The sequence below is a fragment of the Chrysemys picta genome, chromosome 10 (genome assembly GCF_011386835.1).
Source record: "Chrysemys picta bellii isolate R12L10 chromosome 10, ASM1138683v2, whole genome shotgun sequence".
NCBI classification, from domain to species: domain Eukaryota; kingdom Metazoa; phylum Chordata; order Testudines; family Emydidae; genus Chrysemys; species Chrysemys picta.
The window spans coordinates 14048839-14075412 of NC_088800.1; the positions used below are offsets into that span (position 1 = coordinate 14048839).

A 26574-nucleotide genomic window follows, 5' to 3' on the forward strand; every position below is an offset into this window, starting at 1 on the left:
TGGGGGTTGCAGAGGGCAGCCCATGGGTAGGCCAAGGCAGCAGGTCCAAACCCAACCTTGCCTGTGATGAGTGGCCTATACTGTAGTCTGCCCCAGGGAGTGGGGGCTACTTGGAGACTAGCAGTAGCCCTATTCTGAGGTGAGGTAGGGATAGTGGGTGGGGGTTCCCCAGGGAGGGGAGACCCTAGTATTGAGGGGTGTACTGCCAGGGGGCATCACCCCAGATACAAGGGCACTGGGGTCTGGGAGGGACACAGGGGCCAGAGGACAGGCGGATCACTGGCCTGCAGGAGGTGCTCCAGGATGCTGGAAGAGCTAATTCCCGAGACGACCAGCAGGAGGCACCGCAGGGGTAAGTCTGCTCCTATACACTGCCCCCAGCAGTGCGCTAAATTGCTGCTGCAGACGGCGGAGGCAGTCCGTGTGCCGTTAGGGCGGCACGTGCGTTTCCGCGGTGGCAGCAATTCGACGGCAGCTTCTATGTTCAGCTGCCCGCAGCAGCGGCAATTCGGTGGTTTCTGTCTTCCGGTTGAAGACAGAAGCTGCTGCCGAATTGCTGCTGCCGTGGAAACGTGCGTGCCGCCCTAACGGCACATGGACTGCCCCCGCCGTCCACGGCAGCAATTCGGCGCGCTGCTTGGGGCAGCAAAAACAGTAGCGCCGGCCCTGGGGAGGGAAGACCCTTTTATTTTTATTGGACACTTGCCAGGTGGCGGTCACGTTTCAGCTGTCAATTTCTCTGCTACTCCATTGATATCCAGTAGATGGCGTCAATTTCTTTTACCTCTCTCTTATCTGAAGTTTTTTTATTTTCTTCATTTCAGGGACTGCATTTCACTTTTAACCCTGACTGTTAGAATTCCCTGTCCTTAAGCAACTTTTTAATATTTCCAAGTAATACCCTGCTTCGTTGCTTATCTCTTTCCACATCATTTTACTTTCTTGTGCTATGTCATTCATCTGGTTTCTAGAGTGGGACAATTATTTAGAAAGAGAGCCAAGAAAATCCCCTATTGTTACTCTAAATTTAGTCAACCTTCTCTGTACATTCTTTGATAATATATAAGCATTTCATGTCCTTAGAGCTTATAATAGAGCAAGAAACATTATTTTGAAGGAACAAGACAGATTATCAAGGCATATGGAGAGACGGTGCCTCTGATTTATAGAGCAGATGCATATACAGCTTGAAATTGGGGGTGACATCTGGTTGGTTTGGATTTCTTGGGCTAACAGGAAGTTTAACCTCTGGAATCTTTAGTTTTTCTGGGTCTCCTGGAAAGCTATTCTGGCATTTCTTCACTGTTCATCTGCCCCAGGGGTTCCAGGTAGCCAGAGAGAGAGGGAGGAAAATCTATCCACATGCAAATCATCAGAGCTTCTTATCTAAGCTTCTTATCTAAAACAGCATCAGAGCTTTCATTCCTGGGGGATGTGGATTTCAGCCTCAGTTTATCTGACACTCTTTAGTCAAGGTGTCTCACATTTATATGTTGCTCTCCCCATGTCAGTGGTTCCTTTAGGAGCATACCATCTGGAATAGAGGAGGGGATGATTAAACTCCTGGTTGTCATGGAGAGAGGACCAGAGTGATAGCTCCCTCTCTGCCCTTCAGTCAGGAAGTAATAGTACGTTAACACCAATATATTCCAGGCACATTTGACATCCATACATGTCACATGCTCTTGTTACAGTTCTGCTCGCCTATTTTTGCACATGCAACTGATTGCACGGGCAAGCAGATGTACACCCTCCCCTGCTTCTGCACACAACCTTCACATTTTTGTGTGCGCAAATCAAACAAGTGAGTGCCCAGCTACCCAAGATGCAGGCAGAAACTGGGAATGCACCCATCCCTTAGTGCAATCAGTTGTGCATGCAAACGAAGATAAATAAAAGTCAGAAGCTGCCATGAAGCAGGCCAGATAGAAACTCTGGCCCTTAATATCTATGGCAGGGGTCAGCAACGTTCGGCACGCGGCTCGCCAGGGTAAGCACCCTGGCGGGCCGGGCCAGTTTTATTTATCTGCTGACACGGCAGGTTCGGCGGATCGCGGTCCCCACTGGCCGCGGTTCGCCGTCCCAGGCCAAAGGGGGCAGCGAGAAGCCACGGCCAGCACATCGCTCGCCCATGCCGCTTCTCGCCGCCCCCATTGGCCCGGGACGGCGAACCGCGGCCAGTGGGGGCCGCGATCCGCCGAACCTGCCGCGTCAGCAGGTAAATAAAACTGGCCCGGCCGGCCAGGGTGCTTACCCTGGCGAGCCGCGTGCTGAACGTTGCCGACCCCTGATCTATGGTGTGGGAGTATCTTAGTGCTGGCCATTATGGCATCTGGATCACTTCTTTAAATTGCTGGCTACAGTGAAGATGCATCTCGTCTTTCTGGTAGTGAGTGACAGGCCAACCATAAAAGATGCACTCAGTGAGTTTGGAGAAGCATCCAAAGTGCTTCATGCCACTCTGAGCCACTTGTGCCTGAAGATCAGTCTCACGGACTCATAAAAACAGTCGTGCACACGAGACTCCGTGCAGGTTTGGGTTGCAAACACTACGGCTAGACTGATCTCCCTTTGCAGCCCATCCTGACCCAGTCAGCCAGATGGGGCTAATTGTAAGAGTGAGCCAAGATGTCCTGACTTCCCTTCACCACTCCAAACCAAGCATGCTTCCTTCACAGCTCCTTGCAGCCAAGAGCCTGATCCCAAATCCATTGACTTCAATGGATCAAGGCCTAAAAGATCAGATGCAGCTGAAAACCCAGGTCTCTAGCATTGCAGTACAGGGCATAAAGCACTAAGCTACCACCAGGCTAGCCAAAGGAGTTAGAGACAGACCAGGACAGGGCACTGAGCCCAGGGCACCCATTCTTTGTGGTCTGTTACTTCACAAGCCTGAAGTGACAGTTTGTTCTCACACCTGACAGGCTCTTTTTCTGCAAGAAAGGAGATCAGTGAGAGCAGTCAGGCTTTTATGAGCTGAGTCAGAGAGGCTCTTCCATTATGGTGTAGGGCTTTGCAATAATAAATTAGATCTTAAAATGTGTCATTTTTGCATGAGGCAAATCATCGGCATAGACCAGGAGTGCGTTTCCATGGGAGTGTGTGCATGCGTGCTGCTAGCACAGGGCAAGGAACTAGATAATGCAGTTCTGACCCTGTACAGCCCTCTGCCAGTTTTCAGATTGGTGTAACGGGGGCCCTGGTATCTGTCTTCACAGCTTCTAACTTCCCCTGCAGAGCTGAAGTTGTGCTGCTGTGGCAAAGCCAGCAGGGAATGCATTCGGAGACCAGGGCTACTTGGGCAGCCGCTTTTCCTTCCCTTCAAAAGGGCTGGTGGCTACAAATGAGCATTTGCATTTGCTTGAAAGAACAAAACCACTTCCAAAGCAGCTCTGATTTTGCCCGTCTTGCTTCTGCATCCATTTCAGCTGCCTTCAAACACTTTCATATTCTGAGGAAAGATGAAGGGAGCTGGCCTCATTTCTCCAAGGGGAAGAGGAGACTTTGAGGTGACCTCAGAGGTTTGCAAAACTAGGGGAAGGATTGATGCAGTCAAATGATGTGAATTTGCTGCTTCCCATAGCTAGGGCAAAACTCTGTGATCTTTCTCTCACTATGCATTAGTGTGTTCACTGCCACGATAGCAATATTGGAACCTGGATACTAGGAACATACGTAGCAACGGTATCTGATCACTTCCCACCAGGACCTAATATCACCGGATGTAAGGGACAGTTCATGATTTCCATAAACTGGATCTTCTCTGCTGCTGCTTCCCCTTCTCTCAGTTCCCTCCTCTCCCCTCACAGAGATGGCAAAATCCCATGTGGAAAGCAGGGTGAAGACAGGCTTCAAGCACATCAGTAAACCCCCAAACAGATATTTCCAGGATATGCTGCATGGCACAAAGGAGTAGCTCATTTTCCAGGTGACTTTAATCCTACCCCCTGGCTTTTTCATCATGTCCTTCTGCCCCCTCCACCTCCACAAATCAGGGGGTTGGTCTGGTTTCCTTCCCTTTCCCTAGTAATTCATTCCCTAGACTTAGTGTGGTGGTTCTGTCGAAGTTCCCGTAGGTTTAGATCATGCCCATTTGCTCTTCAGACGGCTTTTGGTGAAAAAGCCCTCACTCCCTATTTGGGAAGCCCTGGCTATCAGGGTTTGGCTTAGCATTTTGGTACAGAGCTCCATAACAATTATCTTCTGCCACCCACGCCTGAAAATGACTGTTCCTGTTCCCCAGGATCACGAGTGACGGGATCATGCAGTCCTGAACGACCATAATTCTGAGGGCAACACTCGCTACATAGGTTGAAGGGGTTGGTCTTCCCCTCCCATGTTTCCTGTCTTTTCTCTACTCCTCAGCTCAATGCAAACCTAAAAGGAAATAGCAGTAGAACAGCCCTGCTTCAATCCTGCCACACCCGCATGACCTCAGTGAGAATTAGGTCAAAGCGAGTATAAGATAGGCAAAACCGTGCAGGGTAGGAATACCCAGAAGTGATGTGAAATGGGAGAGCAGAACTGTTTTGTTACACTATTAAATCAAATCCACACCTGACTTTCTGTAGCACATGGGCTGGGGAAGCATGAAAGAGGAACTGCGGGGCCACTGCTTTTCATGTCTATGCTGTAAGTGATTTTTTTTTTTTGTCATAATGAAAAAAGTTACAAAATTGCTCCCCAAGACTGGGGATGCTGGATTTCAACTGGGGTTGTCCAGCAGTCTCACTCCACGCACTGTGAGCCTGTCTGACCTGTCAATAAAGGCAGGGCTACTGTGGCTCAGAGCTTGGACAGAGGAAGTGAAGAAGAAATTAGGGGTCCATGGGAAGGGTTGTTGGGATTTTATTTGCCCCAGTGCCCCTGGATGGTCTTGGAGGCGCTGCTTACGCTTTAGAGGACATGTAGAACCGTGACCATGAGCATAGGGGGTCACTGAGGGACCTTGGGCACTTTTATAGGAGAGAGGAAGGAAAGGTTTGGTGCCATGTAGGTAACTGCATTCTGCCTCCCCAAAATCCCCCTCATCCATTTCAACTGGGTGTGTCAGTCCTGGCTCCATTTCCTGGCTGAAGCTATTAAGCAGCTTTGCTGGACCCCTGTTAAACAGCTGCCACTTCCCACCCCAGAAGTGGCTGCATTTCAGTGATTTTTTTTTTTCACATGCCCTGATTGCAAGATCCTCCCAAACAGAAGGCAGAGAAGAAACTTTGTTATGAACCCGTGTTTGGTGACGCTGTGCTTGCATCTTCCTTGGAGTTTATCCAGAGTCACCCTGGTGAGGTCGGCAGAGAGAAAACAGGCCCGACTTACCGAGGGATGGTGGGGGATTCTTCATCACTTGGACCCTTTACCTCTGGACTGGGTGCCTTTCTAGTCTCCCATCTCTCTTAGCATGTGCAGCTCAGTTAACAGGGGAGCTGCCATTCTGTATTCACCCATCCAGAAAAGGACATGAAGCTGCCGAGCTGACCTGCCTGGGGCAGATCATAAGAGGGACCACGGTCCACCTGTTTAGATAGAAGCTAATCTAGTATTTCTTATAATATACCTGGGCAGTTGCCTGGGCCTGACAGAAAGCCAAGAGTTTTCTCCAAAACAAAGAGGAAAGCAATTTACATTGGCTTCATACCTTGGCTGAATAGGAAGAATCTAGCCTTATCGAGGTCCCTTCCAGTCCTAGAAACTCAGTTGGTATGAACTGGGGGGCAGTGTGTGCCCCCTCAGGAGGGGGGAGCATTCGGGGAGGAAGGGGAAAAGCGAACAAGCACGGGACGCTGCTGTCTGGAAAGCACAAGTGGGGAGAGAGCTGGGGTAGGCCGGAATTAGCATTCCATCCTCGGTAGCGCTTTGGAGCAGGCTTCAGTGAGATCCTGAAGGATTGCTATCTTCTGAGGAACAGCAGCGCTGGATGATTTCATTTGGCTCCACTTAGCCCAGAGCGTGCGTCTGTCTGCCAGCTCCTCCGCTCCCTCGTCACAGAACGAGCCTCAGTAACAACAACACCACCAGCTAGCCCTAGGATTGTTATTGCTTTGTTCCCAGTCTGCTGAGAGAATCCAGCACTCATTGCTGTGCTACTTGCACTCTGAGGCAGCAGGGCCCTCAAAAATGCTCTTGTGGAGAGGGGGAGAGAGACTCCATTCTGGGTTCTCGAGCTGTTATCCAGCCTCCGGCTTCCTGTTACCTGGGCCGTTCTGCTGCAAATGTGTGCCGTTTAATAGCAAGAGCAATATGAGAGCATCTCACTCCTCTAGCTCTGGTGCATTCACCACTGAATCTGCAGCCAGACTACCCTGGGCTCTGAGCGCGTCACATCTCGGAAGCAAAGCACTAAGCAGGGTTCTGGTGGGTCCAGGCTTGAGTGGGAGACCTCAGCGCTGATGAGGATTCACAAGTCGACACGCATTTCCCACTGAACCAGTGCCTCAGCATGATGCTAAGGGGTGTCAAACTGCTGGAGAGGTACTTGGAGATCCTCAGAGGGAAAGTGCTATGCAACAGCAAAATATGATCATTCTCTTTCTGGGGAGATGCCAGCTTGACGGTCCTCACCACTCATAGTCTTAGAACATAAGAACAGCCACGCTGGGTCAGACCAATGGTCCATCTAGCCCAGTATCCTGTCTCTGACAGTGGCCAATGCCAGGTGCCCCAGAGGGAATGAACAGAACAGGCAATCATAGAGTGATCCATCCCCTGTTGCCCACTGCCAGCTTCTGTCAAACAGAGGCTAGGGACACTCAGAGCATAGTGTCACATCCCTGACCATCCTGGCTAATAGCCATTGATGGACTTATCCTGCATGGTCTTTAAAAGCCTTGTGTCCCTCTGCATGTGTTGAGCTACTAAATCTGGCATCTTGGACATATTCCAGTTTGGAGGGTTACATTCTGCCTTCTGAAACTCATCCAGTCATGTCTTCTGGACATGGTATCCTTCCTCACTTCCCGTTCTCAACTGTCCTGCAGTGTGCGCTAAGCAATAGCTGCATTTTACCCCCCACAGTTGCTGTACTATGCTCTGGGGCCAAGGGATTCCTGGGGATAGTTTGTACCGTCAGTGAAGTGCTTTGCCCTCCTGTTGCCTAAAGTGTTACGGAAATGTGGCATTATTCGGCTTCAGTTCCTCCCACACCTCTTCCCCTTCCCTGCCCCCCACCCCATTCCCTAACATCCTGGGAAAGGGCGCTCCTCAGACACAACAGAGGCCTCAGATACACAGTAAGGAGTATGCTGTTAATTATAATGTATTTCTTTGTACTGCAGTATTCCCAAAGGCCCCCTTGGGGACGAGGGCCCCATTGTGCTAGGTGCTGTACAAACCCACCTAATCCCTTCCAGGAGGAGTTTAAAGGTCTGTCTACAAATAGCTGCATTCTTTGCCCTTTAATGTGCCTTTGTTTCCTATGTGACAGCTTAGCTGGTATATTTTGGAGGATGGCACATGCCTAAGGTTTTTATTTTTATATATATATAATACACATACCTATACAACATGCCTAGTTTAGTGTTTATTTCTAGCCGATCCAGAAACATAAGTGTGAAAAAGCCCCGAGGGGAGAGAGCCACTGGGATTGATTTAAAACTCTGCACTTCACAACTTTTTGTTTTTAATTGTCTAATCGCAATGGGGAAATAATCCAGCTGAATGAGAGAACCCTTTTGAAGGAGATAATGAATCCTCAGGTGACAGATGGTCTTTCGGCTTCTCTGACGATCGCAGTGTATTTGCGCTTAGGGGAAAAGTTGATTATAAGAAATAAGAACTGGCTTTGAGATCTGAGACCATCTAGAACGCTAATGTTCAAGTTCAAATTGAGTTCTAGACCCAGTGGAGTCAGGTGGTTGCTGGCTGGCAGCCCTGGTGGGGATAGGCCAAGCGTCACCATGGGGCGGGAACTGACACAGAATAAAGTAAAGCACCATGGGCAGCTCTGGAAGGAGCAGGCCCAGTGCCAGGAGAGGAACGTAATTTCTTTGCTGACAGATTAAATGAAGATGTGATTGGAAGTGTCATGCTTTGGGGGTATGAACAATACTCCCATAATCAATCTTCCAAACCAAATTGTTTTCATTTCTTTGCATTATTGAGCAGCTATTTGACAGCAGACAATAGGAGCTGGATTCCGATCTCAGCGGCTCTTTATGCCAGTGTAATTCACTGGCTTCGGTAGAGTGACACTGGGGTGAGGGAGAGGAGAATCGTGTCCCTGTCTTTTAAAAACATGGCAAACATGCTTTGGCTTTCTCCTAGAATATCTATGAATCGTTCAGACGTATACATTGATTGTCTGCTCCTGTTGAGCTTAAAGCATCTTGTTGCACTAAGTAGACACTGTGAAACACAATGAAGCAGGATGTTAGCGAAATGCTACCATCTGCAGCAGGGAGGGGGAGTTAGTGCTGATAAAGGGTCCCGATGCCACCAGAAGTACCAGCAGCAGTATTCTAGAGGCAGTACTGTTATTAGCTATACAGTATCAGCTGCCTTCCATCCCATTGGTTGTGCAATGCTGTCGATGGATCTGCAGATCTTGGAAGAAAGGGGATGAGCTGCCCACCAGTGGCTTGATTCTTGTGTGTTGGATGGGTCCTGTGGGGCAATGCTGGACAATTCCTTCTCTTCCCCAACTCTCCTGGGGAGTTCCACAGGGACCCATCATGCCCTCCTTCTTGTGCAATGTAGGCAAGAGACCACTAGTGGGCGTTAGTGAGGTACAATGGGCTGAGGTCCCTGTAGTGTCTGACACCTGGCTTTATGTTTTCAGCTTTTTTGACTGTGCCGTTCAGTGTTTTTCCCCCAGTGCTTAGCTGATACTAGGATATGGATGAGAGAGAAGTGGCCAATCACCATGGAAGAGGCAAGTGGTGGAAAGCAGCTGGAACATATGGTGAGGGTGGTGTCTGTGCCGCTCTCTGACGGCATTGCTCTGCCATGTTACCCATATTCATAACCTGGGAGTCTGGTTGCATTCCCTATTGTTGCTGCTTTATCAGATCTCAGCAGTGGCTAGGACGGTTCTCCTTCATTTGCTTCATCTTGGAGAAAGGCACCTAGTCCAGAGGTAAAGAGTCCAAGTGATGGAGAATCCCTCACCATCCCTCCGTAAGTCGCCCCTGTTTCCTCACCGCAGACCTTACCAGGGTGATTCTTGCCTTTGTGATGATTAGATTTGATTCCATTGCAAGCCGTTTGCAAACCTGAAGCTGGCAGAGAAGGCAGCAGCCCGCTTGGTAAGCAAGGGATCTCGCTGTAAACTTAAGTACACGGATGCTCTGTGATCTGTGCCAGCCGCCTGTGAGTTTTGACGTATAAAGCCTCTAGCAGCCTGGGACCTGCCTCTCTCCCTGTGCTGTGCTGCCACACTGCAAACCAGCAGCGGCACTCCAGCTGGCATGCTCTTGGGGAGGTAGTAGGGCCTAGTGGATAGAGTGGACTGGGATTTGGAAGACCTGAATTCTATTCCTCTTTGCCACTGGTCTGCTGGGTGACCTTGGGCCAGCCACAACCCCACTCCGTGCCTCTGTTTCTCCATTTGTAAAGCGGGGTTAATGATACTGATCCTCTTTGTAAAGTGTTTTAAGACCTAGTGATTAAAAAACACCAGGTATTAAGTATCAGAGGGATAGCCGTGTTAGTCTGAATCTGTAAAAAGCAACAGAGGGTCCTGTGGCACCTTTGAGACTAACAGAAGTATTGGGAGCATAAGCTTTCGTGGGTAAGAACCTCACTTCTTCAGATGCAAGGCACAGGACCCTCTGTTGCTTTTTACAGGTATTATTAGTATCGAGAGGGCGCTGCTGGCAGGATGTTCCTCATGAAAGGGGCTTGCTTAGGAACACACTCCTCACTCCAGCCCCAATTAGCATCATCTGTTGCCCACAAGGGCATGCTGCAAGGTTCATCTTTTAAAGGGAGCCTAGGGAGAGAGATGGATGGAGGGATAATTTTCAGGAAGTCATTTTTCCTTTCCTACAAGGCTTGATTGTTTGCTGCTTTATGTAGCAGAAACTGCTGCTGGCTTATAACTTCTGTTTACTTGGCTTTCCAACCATCGTCAAAGGTGATTAGTGCTTGGCATAGGTGCTGTTTTTGTCTGTTATCACAAATACAAATAAATAGGGAGCCGGGAGCCTGGTCAAACAACACTGCCAGCTACGATGCACCACCCATATAATACTTCCTTTTCTCCCACCCTTTGACTTGCCCATTCACATGATTGCTCTTTGGGGCAAGGTCTCGCTCTTATTATGGGTCTGTACAGCGCCCCCTAGAATAATAGGCCCTGACTTCAGCTGGGGCTGCTAGATGCTACGGTTATCTAGAGAATAATACATGGATGCAGATCTGCTTGAACACAGCTGAGTGTATAGAGCTAATAGAGGTTATAGGTTGGGTCTATATTTGTCAAAGGAATACTGTCTGTGTGCAATAACATCCACTCCACCACCCAGAATCTTCATCTCCTCCATCTGCCTTTCCCCACACCCCTCACCAGCTGATAAATCCATCTGCTTATTTCTCTGGCTGGCTTTTTTCCCCATACATTTAATTAAGTGCATGTTTGAACTCCATTCTCCTCAGCCAGACCTAGTCAAAAATGAACTAGATAAATTCATGGAGGAGAGGTCCATCAATGGTTGTTAGCCAGGATGGGCTGGGATGGGCTCTTTGTAAATTTGTTTACACTTTTAAATATAGTTATAAGAATGTCATAATCAAAATGTTTTAAAATAACAATTTATGCATAAAGCTAACCAAACAATTTCAACAGGTTTCCATGTTTTCAACAGGTTTCCACCTTTGGCTCCCAAACATAACAAAGCATCCTGAAAGTATACCCTCAAATACCCTCAAAGTATTGTATTTAAAATTTATTTTAGTTTAATTTTATAGTTAGTTTAATTTTTTATGCTTTTCTTTTGTTATGTTATGTTAATGGGAAACAGTGGTTGTTAAAGTTGTGCTTCTAAACAGTTAACAAAAGTGAAATTGGTATCACAAGCAAATTAACTCTAAAAAGCTTGGTAAAAATTCTGTTAACTCCTTTGCTGAAACAAATTGTTCAGCAAGGGAAAGCAATACACCTTCTCATGGAAGATTGTGAGCATTTATTTTAGCCATTAAGCATTACATTTCGTATAAAAATATTAGTAATGCACTTCAAATGAAAATGAATGTCTATACAACAATTGCAAAAGTATAGCTTGTGTTATAAAAGGCTTGGTCCCTATTACATTGGTCTTATTACATTGTAAACAAACTATGTATTAAGTTTAAGTTACTAAAAACAAAAACCAAAAAGAAACAAACAAAAACCCTTTATTATGTTAACTAACCAGCTGTTTAAGTTGCATCCCACAGACCAAAAACACCAAAAAATATCACACCCTAAAGACACCAGATGATATCAGTATACAGTGAAGAAACTCCCAAGCATCAAAAACAGAAAAATGAAGTGCTTTATAAATAAGAGACTGGTTAAATACACCTCTATCTACCATATATGGACAATTAAGTTAACAATCAGCTAAAAACCACTAGCTGGACCAGGATAAGCCATCATTTAATTTCAACTTGGTTACTATGTAAAAACAACTGTATTATTGCTGTACTACTGTATTATTGTTGTACTGTTGTCTTATTGCTGAATTGTATTATTGCTGTACAACATTTACAATATGCATAACCTTGCTAAACTGTTTAACCAACACACAGGTAAAAATCAACAAACAAATGGCAGCAAACAACATGAAGGCAAGAAAAAAAAAACACTGTGGTAAACAAACAAAAAGTTACATAGTAATGACAAATTAGGTAAACAAATTGCCTGTTAGTACCAGTCATAATTTGGGTCAGTAACACTGCATCCTAACTAAGGCACACGTTATTCAAAGCAATCTTGTTCAGTGTCTGGGTACCAATACTAAATCCTGACACAGCAATATTTGATCAATTGGTTACTGTCCATTCAGTAGGTTATCTGAAAAACAGCATCCATAAGAAGCAACTGGATCTATGTCAACTACTGGTGTATCGCAGAGCCGTGCAACCAATAGAACAGAAAAGTTAACCACTTCTATTTCCTGTGCAGTGAAGCTAACCAGAGGGTGACAACTAGCAGTAAAGTTAACCTATAACATGAATGGACAGTACTAGGTAGTAACTAAATACAATACATTTCTATATAAAAGCCTCAGTAGTAGTGTCACTACTCCAAATTTCTGTTTTACTTCTCATATACATAGCTCTGTGAAACATACTATCACAATCCCTAGTCCAATATTTCAAAACACTCAGCCTACTACTAATGATGAGACAAGTAATTACTAGAATTGCCCTAATAAAAGTGTGTTTCTATCTGTGTCACCAAAGTAAAAAGGCCAAAGTACAACACCAGACTGAAAAAACATAGTTATGCTTAAATATAAAGTGGTGTCATATGTACACATACATATTATACATATACGCCCATACACACTACAAATATATATGCCATATCCATATAATTCATATATATTAATTATTTGAAAGTGCCTCTAAAGCTCAATCATAATACTACATTCCTCAGTCATGGTCCCGGGCCTAACATTCCCAGGCCCACCATAAGAGACTAAAAAATAATTAAATAATAAAATCTGTCTGCCAGTCGTACGAGGGAATGTGCAAACTAAACAGACGGATGGGGCATAAGTGTATGAATAATAAAAGAAGGTAACCATATAAGTGTTTAGCCCACTGGGTTATCTTCAGTCCATGCATTATGCTTTTCTGAGACGATGAGTAAACATCCTCCCCTTAAAAAGACAAAAAGTGGGGGAATGTAGTAAGTGAAGGCAACATAGTAAAGGCCTAATGAAGGCCCAGTATGAGGCCTGAACCAAACTAAAGTAATGGTCAAGGCTTTGCTAGCATAGAAAGCAAAGTTAAGCTGTGAGCAAAAGGCAGACCCTGCTCACAGAAGTTGGCAAGGAAAGGGCTGATGTTGCAGAAATATATATTCATTTAGCATAGTTATAGTATAAACATGGTACCAAGACACACTATACCGGAACATTCCACAGATAACATGGAACAGGCCGACCCATCCCAATGACAGGGGCAAAAGGGTAAAATGATGGATAGAGTTGTTTTGATCGAACCAACAGGTACAAGGTGTGAGGCGGCACCTTATTACGTAGAGGGGTTGCACCTTACTGCATAGAGGGGTTGTACCTTGCTACGTAGAGGGGTTGCACCTCAATACATCAGGAGTGATGTGTAACTTGTTTGTACCTGTGTATAAGAATGTGTCCCTGGGGTGGTGTCTTTGTCCGGCTGAGGGGGCAGTGGAAAGTCCCGCCACTGAGCTGAGTCCATTGCCGAGCGGCACTTTCTAGCAGTATGCCCGGTAGACTAAGTAATCTACGGGGAACTGAAATTGTGTCAGGGTCGCAATAAACCTGGCCGAGGGGCCTTTGTATTTTAGTAGACTCTGTGGTTATTGGGGATTCTCGTCGGGTCTGCTGTGTCAGCTATCTGCGCAGAGCTGGGACAGCACACAGAGGGAACACAAGCACGCAGCCGAGTGATATCAACAGGAGAAAGCAGAAGCACCACACCGGTAGCCTCTCACAACACTGTTCAAGTCTGATCCCCTTTTCTAAAAGACAAAATAAGAGAAATACACACAGAACTAGAGGTCACCCAATGAAATTAATAGGCAGCAGGTTTAAAACAAACAAAAGGAAGTATTTCTTTACACAACACATGGTCAACCTGTGGAACTCCTTGCCAGAGGATGTTGTGAAGGCCAAAACTATAACAGGGTTCAAAAAAGAACTAGATAACTTCATGGAGTATAGGTCCATCAGTTACTATTAGCCAGGATGGGCAGGGATGGTGTCCCTAGCCTCTGTCTGCCAGAAGCTGGGAATGGGCAACAGGGGATGGATCACTTGATGATTATCTGTTCTGTTCATTCCCTCTGAAGCACTTGGCATTGGCCACCGTCAGAAGACAGGATACTGGGTTAAGTTAAGGAATTATTAATTAATGTTAAGGAATTCTTTTCTTTTAAGGATCCCAAAAGGGACTGATGGGCAAATAGTCCAACCTCTCATTATTTTGTTCATCAATTAGGCTTTATTTCCAACACACCAATTTTGGCCCTTTGATTTCTGATCCCACACTTCCCTTGTTCACCTGTCATGATCTTAACACAATGAGTTATATCAGGCGGCTTTTCTATTGGGATTAAGTCAGTCTTGGAGTCTCTCTTTTGCACCTTTTCCCATCAGCATCCATGGTTATAGTTTATTGTAACTTTTTAATCAACTTGTTTCCGCCTTCTCCCAGTTGAGCACACAATTAGGGTAAATTTGTAGGCCCAGGTATCACTATAGGGCCCAGGCTTGTGTTTAGGGGCTCTAGGAGGGGCAGAAATTTATGCAGGTATTCAGCTTGAGTTTTGCTGATATTCTTTCTCTTTGGTGTAGACCAGGAGTCGGCAACGTTTGGCACGCGGCTCACCAGGGTAAGCACCCTCGCGGGCCGGGCCAGTTTATTTACCCGCTGATGCGGCAGGTTCGGCCGATCGCGGCCCCCACGGGGGGCTGCGGGAAGCCGCAGCCAGCACATCGCTCGCCCGCGCAGCTTTCCGCCGCCCCCATTGGCCCGGGACGGCAAACCGCGGCCAGTGGGAGCCGCGATCGGCCAAACCTGCCGCATCAGCAGGTAAATAAACTGGCCCGGCCTGCCAGGGTGCTTACCCTGGCGAGCCGCGTGCCAAATGTTGCCGACCCCTGGTGTAGACTTTACGTTCCAACATAGAGGCAAACAGCCATGTGACTGCGTTTGGGGATGGAGTGAGAGAGCATCCCCAATGTATGTCGCTGCTACCTCCTACACTTACCCACTGCCCTGTGCAGCCGGTCAATCCCTAGAAAGACACTAGCTGTGAATCAGAAGGGGGCACACATAGCAAAACAGAGGGCATATTCCTTCCACTCCCACCTGGTGCTGTATTATTCTGAGTGCTTGGCCGCACTAGTTGGGAAAGATGCACCAATGCTTGCAACCATACTGAATCTTGGCTGACTCCTCCAAATATGAGCAGTTTGATCAAGGTCTAGCTGCATGCAAACAGCGTTGGGGTGAGGGCTGTATTATATATGTGTGTGTGTGAGAGTGAGTGTACATGGGTGTGTGTGTAGGTGTGGGGGCAAAAATATCAGTGGGTGTATTGAAATTACTAGCACTGCCTTCTCCCCTGCCTCTGTTCCAGTGACTGGACCTATGTAACCACCATAGCTGGAGATCATTGAGATTCAACCCTGTCAGGTGAGGGAAGAGACACGTCCTGCTCAGCAAGTCATTAAGAGCTTTCACCAGCCAGAGAAGTTTCTCTTAGGGTGTGTGATTTCCAGCTCGTGTAGACATAATTGCGCTAGCTTTGGTGGAACGAGCACACAAAAAATAGCAGTGTAGCCATGGGCAGTAGTGAGCGGCGACACACGGTAGCCATCCTGAATACAAACCCACCTGGACTCCATGGGTATGTACGTACTTGTGGCAGCTAGCCCGTTCTGCGACCATGGTTACGCTACCATTTTTAGCATTGAGCTAGCACAGTGTTTCTCAAACTGGGGCCGCCGCTTGTTTAGGGAAAGCCCCTGTTGGGCCGGGCTGGTTTGTTTACCTGCCCTGTCCGCAGGTCCGTCCGATCGCGGCTCCCACTGGCTGCAGTTCACCGCTCCAGGCCAATGGGGGCTGCTGGAAGCGGCGCGGGTTGAGGGACGTACTGTCCGCCACTTCCAGCAGCTCCCATTGATCTGGAGAGGCGAACTGCAGCCAGTGGGAGCCGCGATTGGCCGAACCTGCGGACAGGGCAGGTAAACAAACCAGCCCGGCCCGCCAGAGGCTTTCCCTACACAAGCGGCGGCCCCAGTTTGAGAAACACTGAGCTAGCATATGTCTACTTGAGCTGGGAATCGCACCCTAGCTCCAAATGCAACTGTAGCCCTAGATGGTCCAGGCGGACAGCCCAGGCCTGATCAGATTGGGCTGTTGAGTCACCTGACGTGAGGCCATGATCCTGGAGCACTACTGGAGTATTCAGTCCTGGCAGCTCAGCCTTTGAAGAGGGAGGCCTTGCATTGCCAAGTTCTGTCCCAAATCAATGGTTCCGCCTATGGAAAGAAGGGGAGAGAAAGTATCAAATTGTGACACTGAAACTTTTTTGTTTGTTTACCTAATTTCCTCTTTCCTTTGATGTAATCAGCGAACATGGTGTCATTGTAGCTACAGCTGACTGGAAATAATTCTGAAAGTGGTCTGTGAATATATTCAGGCACAAACTTGGTGAGTTCACTCTGCTGTTATCGGAGTCAGATAACAGGCCAGAGGGTTTATCATTCCTGGGCATTTAAGCACCAATTCACTTGAGAAAACTTTTTCAAATTCAAAAAGTTCCACAAACTTTAGCACAGAACGATCCATTATTTGAAAATTCAAACCAGAAAGTTTGTAATTTGCCATTTATTCTCCCTCAATTGTCATTTTCCGGTGTAAAAGCTGTAAGTGATCTAATCAGGGAACGGAAATAATACAATGGGGCTTGGATGTGGCCAACCACACACCATGAATAACAAGTAGTCAAGAGTTGCCAAGCACCCCATAGGCTGCCATTTGCTGGCACAAACCATTTGGAGAAAATCTGGAAGCTCTGACTCTCAAATAGCATAATCAGATAATTCTCCACAGTGAATAATCTGACCACCCCTATTCACCATGTGTGACACACAACGGGGTGACTCGACACAGCAGTCTTGGAGCCTCACATCAGAGCTGCCCATGAGGCAACACCCAGGTAACTGCAAAAAGTGGAGAGTTGGGTTACAAATTTCCCTTGTGAGCTGGCGAGCGTCTCATGTGAAACCCCTGGAAATAGGGTCTCTGAACCTGGGTCTCACAGCCAGAGGCCAGAACAAACTGGCTGGTGACTAAGAAAGCATTTTCCTGTGATTCCGCCTCTTTCCTGTTCACAAGTCCCTTCTCTACAACCCAGATGATATGTTGGGCACAGCAGCTGGCAAGCAGGGTTCAGGAGCACTAGAGGGAACTCGGCTGAGCTGGGCAAGAGTTGTGTTCAAGTGAAACTCCTCTTGGAAAATGTCTGGCAGTGTTTTGAAGATAACACTCTGTCAGCTCCTTTCAGGTCATATCAGAGATCGAGCTGTTTTATCTATAATGGCTTTTCGTAGGTGATGCAAAATGCTCGAGAGTGTCACCTGTGTCGCGCGGCTGGACGAATGGCTCCAGTTCATAACAGCAGAATTGCAAAACTGCACCTAATGAATGATAGCGACAGTCCTGCTGGAGAGAGTGCTTTCAATATTACATTAGGAGGGATGATTTATCCCACCTGCGCGGATGAGACAAACTCAGGAGAGAGGCTCTCTTGGTTCTGTTTGTTCGCTGTGTTTTAATTTATTTAGGAGATGATAGCAGTAGTGAAAAGTAACAGATTGAAAGCCCTGGATATGGAAGGCTTCTGGTTCCGTAAAGAATCACACAGGCAGTCCCATGTCAGTCTTCCCCACGTGGGCCCTGCCAACCTGTTTTAGCCCTGATCTGGTGGGTGAAATAATATCTTTTATTGGACCAACTTCTGTTGGTGAGAGACAAGCTTTCGAGCTACACAGAGCTCTGGTTCAGGTCCAGCAGGGCAGTCCCAATGGCAGTGGTGTTGCATGAGGTGAACGCCATCTGTATCCTCCCACAGGCCTAGTGGACTCTGGAAAGCAAATGCCTGTTCCAAAGACTACTGAAGACAATGGAAAGACTCCCATCAACTAGAATGGGCTCTGGATTAGGCCCCGTCTCCTCAGACCAATCACTCTGCTGTCCTCGCTGCACTAGAACAAACCACAGCTCATCTGGCCTCCTGTCTCTGCTGTTGAACAATGCCAAATGCTTCTGAGGAAGGCAAAATCCCCCCCCCCCCTGTTGCTCCTGCACCTACTCACTCATCTCTGGGCCTCTCTCTCCACTAGCTGCCTTTCTGTCTTGTTCTAAACCTCAGGCTGTATTAATTGGCAGCATAAAAATAATGCGGGAGCTGCACAGCAACCAACCTCTGCTTGACCTGTCACGCAACACTGCTGATCACTTCCAATCTTCTCTCGCCCTCAGAAATCACCACGGGACGTATGGAGCTAACAGTCCAACTCCCATAGACGTGAGGGGCCCTTAGCACTGAAAATGCCTGTTCAGACTTGAAAAACTAACAAATAATGAACAGAAACTATCCCCCTCGCCTCCCCCTTTATCTCCTTCTGGACTTTCAACCAGTAGAAAGTAGAGTACATTGAAATTAATCATTGTAATAAAGAATAAGCCTCCCTAACATTGCTATGATAGTTTCCTATCCTGAAGAGCCGAAGAGTTGCCTGTCCATTTGGCCCAGACAGTCCAGTATTTTATTTTAAATAATGGCCCAGGACTAGCTGCTTCAGAGGAAGATACAAGAAATGCCATAATGCACAATTAGGGAATAACCAGCCCATCGGGGAAAGTTTTGTTCCTGACCCCGTCGGGTGGCTGGCTTATGCCCAGAAGCATGATTTATATACCTTATCATTTGTCTGTATTCTAGCTATCGACAACATTGACCTGCAACAGTAGCAACCCCATAGAACAGCTTCGGTCAGAATGAAAAGGAGACTGTTTCCAGTTGTGACTGCGCAGCGTAGGAGGGATTTAAATAGCCAGAATGCAATTACCCAGGTTGGAATTTAGCCCAGACGCCAGGGACCTAACACCCAACTTGCATTGCCTCATAGCCCACAGAGCAAATTCTGTCTTAAGCAACTGCTCAGGGGAGCAGCAATGCTCATTGCTCAGTCGGGGTGGTCTGCTAATAGAGGTGGAGCAGAACCATCTGCCCTATGTGAGGAGATGCTTTGGGGCAGTCTTGGAAGAGGGGAGCTTGCCTGGCAGGGGGAGGGGTGGCCTCTCATCTAGGTTTTACTGTTTCGAAATGCCTTTGAAAAGTGGCCAGTTTGGTAACGCTCTCAATATATTCTACAACTTGGATCATAAATCTTACATCGCTGTGCAGTGCATTTCATAAAACAAATATGCAGCCGGCCAGCGAGCGAGCGAGCTCCCCACACGCACTCGGAATATTTCTGCTCTGGGGATGATTTTTTAAACAGGAGATTGAAAAGTGGCCTTTACGCACAACATCTCCCCGCAACCCTATGCATTTCAAATCATCCCTAAAACATCACAGCCCCCACCCCGATCCTCCTCCTTTGCTCGCCAGCCTGGTTGAGCACTAAAAGCTAATGCTGCAAATTGCAGCACCTTTGAAGGGCCTTTTCCTAACCTTCACAGAGTTGCCTGGAACACCAAGTAAATGAAAACGCCATGTGAGAGAATAAATTGGCGCTCGGGCACTTTCCCTGGGCAGACTGGGGCGCCGGCTGAGCTTTCAGTTGCATGCATTATGCATGTCTGTACACAGTAGATGTATGGCCACAATTTGCAAACATGGAGGCTTAGAGTAAGGCATCGAAGTCTCTATTTAGGCCATGGTTACCCTCACCCTGACATCAGCAAAATGTATGTCGCTCCTGGGTGTGAAAAAAACCTCCCTAAGCAACATACGTTTCGCTGGCACGAGCAGTCGTGTGCACAGCGCTGCGTTGGCAGGACAGCTTTTCCCGCCGACGTAGCTGCCGCCGCTCGCTGAGGTGGTTTTATTATGTCGCCGGGAGAGAGCTTTACACGGAGCGGATCTTACAGTGGGGCAGCTGCCTTGGTACAGTTGGGCCGCTGTAAGCTCGCTAGTGTAGACATGGCCTTAGGCACCTAAATAACATGACACGGTTTTCAGAGGTGCTGAACCCCTGCAGCTCCAGCTGGGATCTGAGAGGGAGGCCCTGAACCATTCCAGGGAGTTTCCATTCATCCTGGCAGTTTCTTGGAGGCAGGGCATTTGGTGATCACTGGTCAGAGATGCCATAAAGAGTCCCAGTGGGAGGGGTATGGATGATTTTCCCCTGTCACAAGTGAGGAGCACGTCATCCACCATAGCAACAAGTACTGTCCCTGTGCTGTGCCCTGGCCTGATACCGGCCTGGGAGGGATCCAGGAAACAGGCAGCCGGTGGGTGCCAATGGACCCCGTTTATTGCCATGTGTGGATTAGCTTTGCTTGGAAGAGGCTGGTTGGACGCTGGGCAGTGGCTTGCAAAGACTCTAGCATGGGGCGGTGGTTTCTCTAGTACTGCCCTGACTATTGAATGGCTTAGGGTGGGTAGTAGATTCCCCTTTGTCTGAGGAGGGGCCAACAGGCTGCTAGTTGGGCTCCCAGGTGTTCTCTCTTTTGCCAGCCAGCCAGGGCAGGGGGCAGTCACAGGTGATCCCTGATTGCCATCAGCTCTTCTGTGACTCGTGTGAACAGGCTGACTCCTTGGAAGGAGGGGACTTGCTATGTCTGGCCCTGCTCCCACTGGTAGTACTTGGTGGCTTATGAGGCCATCACAGAAGCAGATCTGTGGAAGGTGATGATTCCTGTCGGTGGCCGGTGTGGAGCTCTGGGGCTGAGTGCTGGTCTCTGGGTTTACATAGTGATTTATAGCCCCCCCAAAACTCTGCAGGCTGGGACGTTGCTGCCTGCATGGCAGAGGGCAGCTTGGCTCTGTGTGCCTCTGCCATGGTAGTGACATGAGGTCTGGCAAAATCCTTGGTGTCAGAGCCTGCTTGTATCAGGCTGTCTTTTCTGCCATCCACGCTCATTTTTTTTCCCTTCCACTTTCCCTGTCACAGCTTGTCTATGGACCATGGCTCTCTGATGGCCAGATCTCTTTGAATGCCTGGGGTGTGCACTGTTCTGCCCCCTTCATCTCTGGCAGCCAGTGTGTGTGGTGCACTGGGGAGGCGGCTGTGGTGCCTGGAGTACCAATTTCCTAATGTCACAAAGGAAACTGACCAATGATATTGCTCCTAGCCTCGCATTAGCAATGACAGCTTCTTTACAATGGGGTCTCATGGACAGATTGCGTCCTTGCATCTCCTCTATTTTCTCACCATCTTATTTGTGTGTGTGGGGGGGGGAGGGGTGTATCCAGTCAGAGTTGAAATGACCCTCCCTCCAGTCCAGGATGGCTTTGTGAAGCTCTGTCTAGAGCAGCAGTGGGCAACCTGCGGCCAGTGGGCCGCACGTGGCTCATCAGGGTAATCCACTGGCATGCCGCCAGACAGTTTGTTTACATTTGCACAGCCGCCCGCAGCTCCCTGTGGCCAATGGGAGCTGTGGGAAGCAGGGGCCGGCACGTCCCTGTGGCCCGTGCCGCTTCTCACAGCTCCCATTGGCCGGGAATGGCGAACCGTGGCCACTGGGAGTGGCGGGCGGCCATGCAAATGTAAAGAAACTATCTGATGGCCTGCCAGTGGATTACCCTGATGGGCCACAGGTTGTCCACCACTGTCTCTGTGGTGCTTCCATGCCCTGCCATGTTGAGGAAACTGAGAATGGGTTCAAGACACCAATTCAGATCCTCCATGTGGCTAAGAGAGGGAGGATCCAAATTCAGATTCTCCATATGGTTGTACAGATCCTCACCTGAGCTGTTGGCAGATCACTTGAAACTTGGCCTGAACATAAGAATGGCCATACTGGGTCAGACCAAAGGTCCATCTAGCCCAGTATCCTGTCTTACGACAGAGGCCAATGCCAGGTGCCCCAGAGGGAATGACCAGAACAGGTAATCATCTATTGATCCATCCCCTGTTGCCCATCTTGGCAAACAGAGGCAAGGGACGCCATCCCTGCCCATCCTGGCTAATAGCCATTGATGGACCTATCCTCCATGAACTTATCTACTTCTTCTTTTGAACCCTGTTATAGTCTTGGCCTTCACAACATTCTCTGGTAAAGAGTTCCACAGGTTGACAGTGCATAGTGTGAAGAAATACTTGCTTTTGTTTGTTTTTAAACTTGCCGCCTATTAATTTCATTGGGTGACCCCTAGTTCTTGTGTTATGTGAAGGAGTAAATAACACTTCCTTATTTACTTTCTCCACACCAGTCACTATTTTATAGTCCTCTATCATATCCCCCACCCCAGTCATGTCTTTTCCAAGATGAAAAGTCCATGTCTTATTAATCTCTCCTCATATGGAAGCTGTTCCATTCCCCTAATCATTTTTGTTGCCCTTTTCTGTACCTTTTCCAATTCCAATCTATCTTTTTTTGTGTTGGGGCAACCATATCTGCACACGATATTCAAGATGGGGGTGTACCATGGATTTATATAGAGACAATTTGATATTTTCTATATTATTATGCCTGAAGAAAAAAGGTTGTGCTACGTAGAGATGTCAAAGTAGCAGATGAGCATGGGTCCATTCTTGACTAATGAAGTGTCCAATCCATGTGGTTTTGAGGGACTTTGATTTGCCTCAGAAGAGTGTCTGGAGGACTCTGTAATCCCCCTGCATTCTAAGGGCCTCTAGAAATGTCCTTAACGTCAGGGAGTATGTACATTTGCAAGTGCAAAACGAATATCCCTGCATGCAGGATTAGTTATTGAACATGCATGTATGAGCGCCTGAAAGGAGATGTGCTCATAAATACTTCAGGGGCAGTCAAGGAAAATTTGGTCCTTGGAGTGTTAAATCTAGTCTCAGCTTCATTCGCATAACGTATTCCTCTTCCCTGCTGTGTATCTCTTAGCCATGGCGGTGCTGCCGTTTTGGTGGATTGCTTCTTGTAATCTTACTTCTTTTTCAAACAGTAAACTTGCTCCTGATGTAATTACCGTGATAAAGCTCTGTGGCATGACGGATCATCCTTAACTGCACTGTCGCTGTTGACTTCAGACAAGAGGATATTTTATCCCATGCTTTTGTGGTAAGCATAGTAAACAATGTCAGTAAACAGGATGGGGTTACATTCTGTGGCACTATCTTCATCTGAATTGTGCCTGCCTAGCAAAATGTACTGTAAACTTCCCATCATTCAGTCTTGTACAGAGCTCAGATTGCTCTGTGATTTCCCTGCATGTTGGTCTGTGGTGGAGCATGCAAAATATTGTGGATGAGAAGTCATTTTTACCTGACGGGCGCTCTGTGGCCCCTGTGAGAAATGAGTCGAGTAGGTGTCAGTCGAATTCCTAGTTGACAGATGTCCACAGTGCAGATACATGGTACTGATTGGCAGGCCCTCTCAGAGGTCCAGAGAGGCCTGGGCCACTTCCAGCTTTTGAGGCCCCTAGCCATAATAAAAATAAAAAAGGACGACATATGAAAACAAAATAAGGCACCAAAAAAAAGTGAGACATAATTTGAATATTTTATATTTAACAAATGCTTTTCTAGCCAGTTTCTGTGCAAATCTACTAAAAATCTTGTTTTCGTGTAATGTCACAGTTGATATTAAGCATGGCAAGCCCATTCAAATGCTCTTGTCCCATAGTTGAATGGTGATAGTTCTTTACCTGCTTCAACACGTTGAAGGGGCGTTCACCTGAAGCCAGTGATGCGGGCAAACTGATAAAAATACGCAATGCAATTGTGATATTAAGAAACACCCCAGAGAGTCCAAGTTCGAGTATTTCTTGAAGCAATTCCTTTGGCTTGCAATCCAATGTAAAGTTTGTGGAATATATTCGTTTGAGGAAGATGACTGCGTCACTGAGATCTTTTGAGATTTCTTTGTTGTACTGTTGCTGAAATTGTTCAGCTGCAGAAAGTAGATCTTCATTACTCAGTCTGTTGAACTGCCAAAGAAACCCCAAAAGGGTACAAATTAGTCGCAGTGACTCAAATGGATGTGTAAGACCTGATTGAATATAGTCAATGATGACAGGGAAAACATTGACCCTATAATGCTGCTCGGCATCCGATTCAGTAGGTAAGTTGCGATTGGTGGAGAACTCAGATGAAATGCTAATATTCTCTGCTTCTAATTTGGACTCAGTCAGGATCGCATCCCATTGTTCACGAATCTGCTGAATGTCATTGATAAGACTTTCAGTGTTATCCCTCTCAACATCAAGTGTAGCATTGCGTGCTTCAATTACCAGATGAGTTTGGTGGATCATTGTAAGTAGCTTCATCCACAAAGATGACATCAGAATGCATTCAAATTTGGACATGTGCTTCTGAACAGACTGAAGTTCAGTTCGAGCCTGTGCAGTGAGATTGAGAGATTCAAGCTCATTTAAAGCCTTTCTCGCTGAATTCAGACACTGCGCAACTGGTTGAACACCATCAATCCGTGCAGACCATCTAGTTTTGGACATCCCATTCAGTGACACAGGAAGATATTGCTTCAGAATAACAAGTGTCTAAATTTGAGGCCCCCTTTAAGCTTGAGGCCCAGGCCAAATGGCTCTCCTGGTCCCCACTCTGATTGGCCCTGCTGATTGGCTCTCTTGTTGCAGTTCTCAGCAGAAGAGCCACAGTGTTCATTTGCCCATGGAGGCGGAACTTCCTCTCCACCCAGGAAGCAGTGCCTGCAATCTGTAACTGACACGTATCGGGGGTGGAAATTATACTGTCATTTTTCATGATGTAAATAGAGGGCACCAACGTACTGACGAGATGCTAGGAGATCAACATGCAGGAGGAGAGAGAGTCTCACGTGCATACATAGGATGGGTCCTGAGTGCTAGTCTGGTGCAAGCACAAGGACGTCGAATAAGCATAAGACAATGAATTACTGGATAGAAAAAAGGCTTTTGGCCCAGCAAGATGGCTGGGGTCTGACAGTTTCTCTGCATTTGACCTTTTGTGCGTGTCACTGCCATGTCCTGCCTTTCACTATAAAAAGGAAAAAAACAAAACCAGCCTCCTTTGGCAGCTGAGAGCAGCAGCAATTGCAGCTTTCCAGTTTCTCTTGCACCATTCGCTGGACGCTGTGGTGCCTCAGGACCGTTTACAGTAAATAAGGGGATCCCCAGTAAAGAGTCTAGAAACAGATGAGTCATCAGGCAAGATGTAGGAGCACGTGGAGCATTGATCCCCTGAACAGAGAGAGTAGCTGTGTATTCCAAAGCGATGGGGGAAGGTGGGAGAAATGGATAGTGAATGATGATGGAACCTCCAAGCCTTGCGAGATTCACTCTTTGAGATGAGTGAACAAGTGTTTGGAGGATTTAAGATTTTATAGACAGCTGCTAGGGCGATACCACAAGTTAGGGAAAGGTACCTGAGTGTGCCTCTCTGCACCTCTACAGAACAATGCTATTAGCAGTTTGGTAGCCAAAATAAATTGGCAAGCAAGCCACACCGCTAAAAGCAAGTAGGAGCTCCTTCAGATAAGGCATAGGAGAGCAGAGCTGGCTGATTCACAATCTCTGCTCTGGGTAATGCGTTCTCAGGGCAATTGGAAATCAGAAGCAAGGGTAAGGTTTGGAACGCAAGATCTTCCACTGAGTAAGCATTTTCCCAGCTGCCACAACTGGCATGGCTGTGAGCTACTGGAAAGAAAGGTCAGCCATTGGTTGTCCCAGTGGTCTTGTAATGTAACATGGAAGCAGAGTTGAATTTCCTCAGTCCTGGGGCTGGGAGAGCCTCAGAGTCACCCTTGGCAGATGAAATGAGCGTGGAGCACTTCAAGTTGCTGTCCAGTGACTGACTCCATCTTCCCTGACTAGTGAAATGAAAGGAATCAGAGCATCTCTTAGCAATCTTCCTTAGCCACCTTGCATTTGGTGGCTCCAGGTGAACCCAGTGGCAGCAGATGGAGTTAGGGGGACACCCTATGAGAGTGTTTCTCTTGTAACACAGATCTCCAGAGCTAAAGGGAAGTAATTGAACGTAATGTCCAAACACAGAACCAGTCTATAAATCTCAGTGCCATGAATACAAAATTTCAGAAGGGCTGCTTCTCTTCATCTTATCGCTCCCAGACAGTAACTGTGTTCTTGATGTAATTATAGTGATAAAACAATGTGACATAACTGCTGGCTTCCATCATGGTACCACTGCTGTTGACTTAAATTACAGGGTAATAATTTTATAAGAGACTTTTTATTTTTCTTTCTCTCTAAGCCACTGGCAGTGTTTGAACAAGGGGCAGATATCCCTGATAAAACGCATTAGACGCATTCCACAAGTCCTTAAATTTACACATACGTATTTTTCACGCACTGCCCTACGGGGTGGGGTTTACATTGTGTCCCACAGATCTGGGGCATGGATCTCACCTACCAGCGCAGCAATCAGCATCTGCACCCTACGATCTGATACACAGACAGCAGCAATGATAGTGTTCAGCAAAACAGAACCCCATCATCTACGAACATCACAATGTCTGGACAGCTGGACTATGGAAATGGGGAGAGAGAGACACTCCCACTCTTCCGCAGTTTCTTCACTCTGTGGGCTTCGGGCTGCTGCAGAGTTGTTGCACTACCAGGCTCAAACTGATTGGACATCATTTAAAATCACATGATCTTTGCATGGCAAAGTGCGCCACTGCTTTATCAATGGAGTGCATGGGTGAAAGTGAGGCTCTGAAGATGGCTCTGGCACATACTTCGAAGTGTGGCACTTCCCCTTTTATAATGCG

At 47.2% G+C, this 26574-nt stretch overlaps 1 long non-coding RNA gene across 1 annotated transcript; it reads left to right on the top strand.

Annotated features, from left to right (window-relative positions):
- The first annotated feature begins 218 nt into the window (after positions 1-218).
- Positions 219-26574, top strand: LOC135973838 (uncharacterized). Its single transcript, XR_010590877.1, has 3 exons — positions 219-352; positions 22793-22908; positions 26190-26574. It is a non-coding gene; the product is annotated as an uncharacterized LOC135973838 (long non-coding RNA).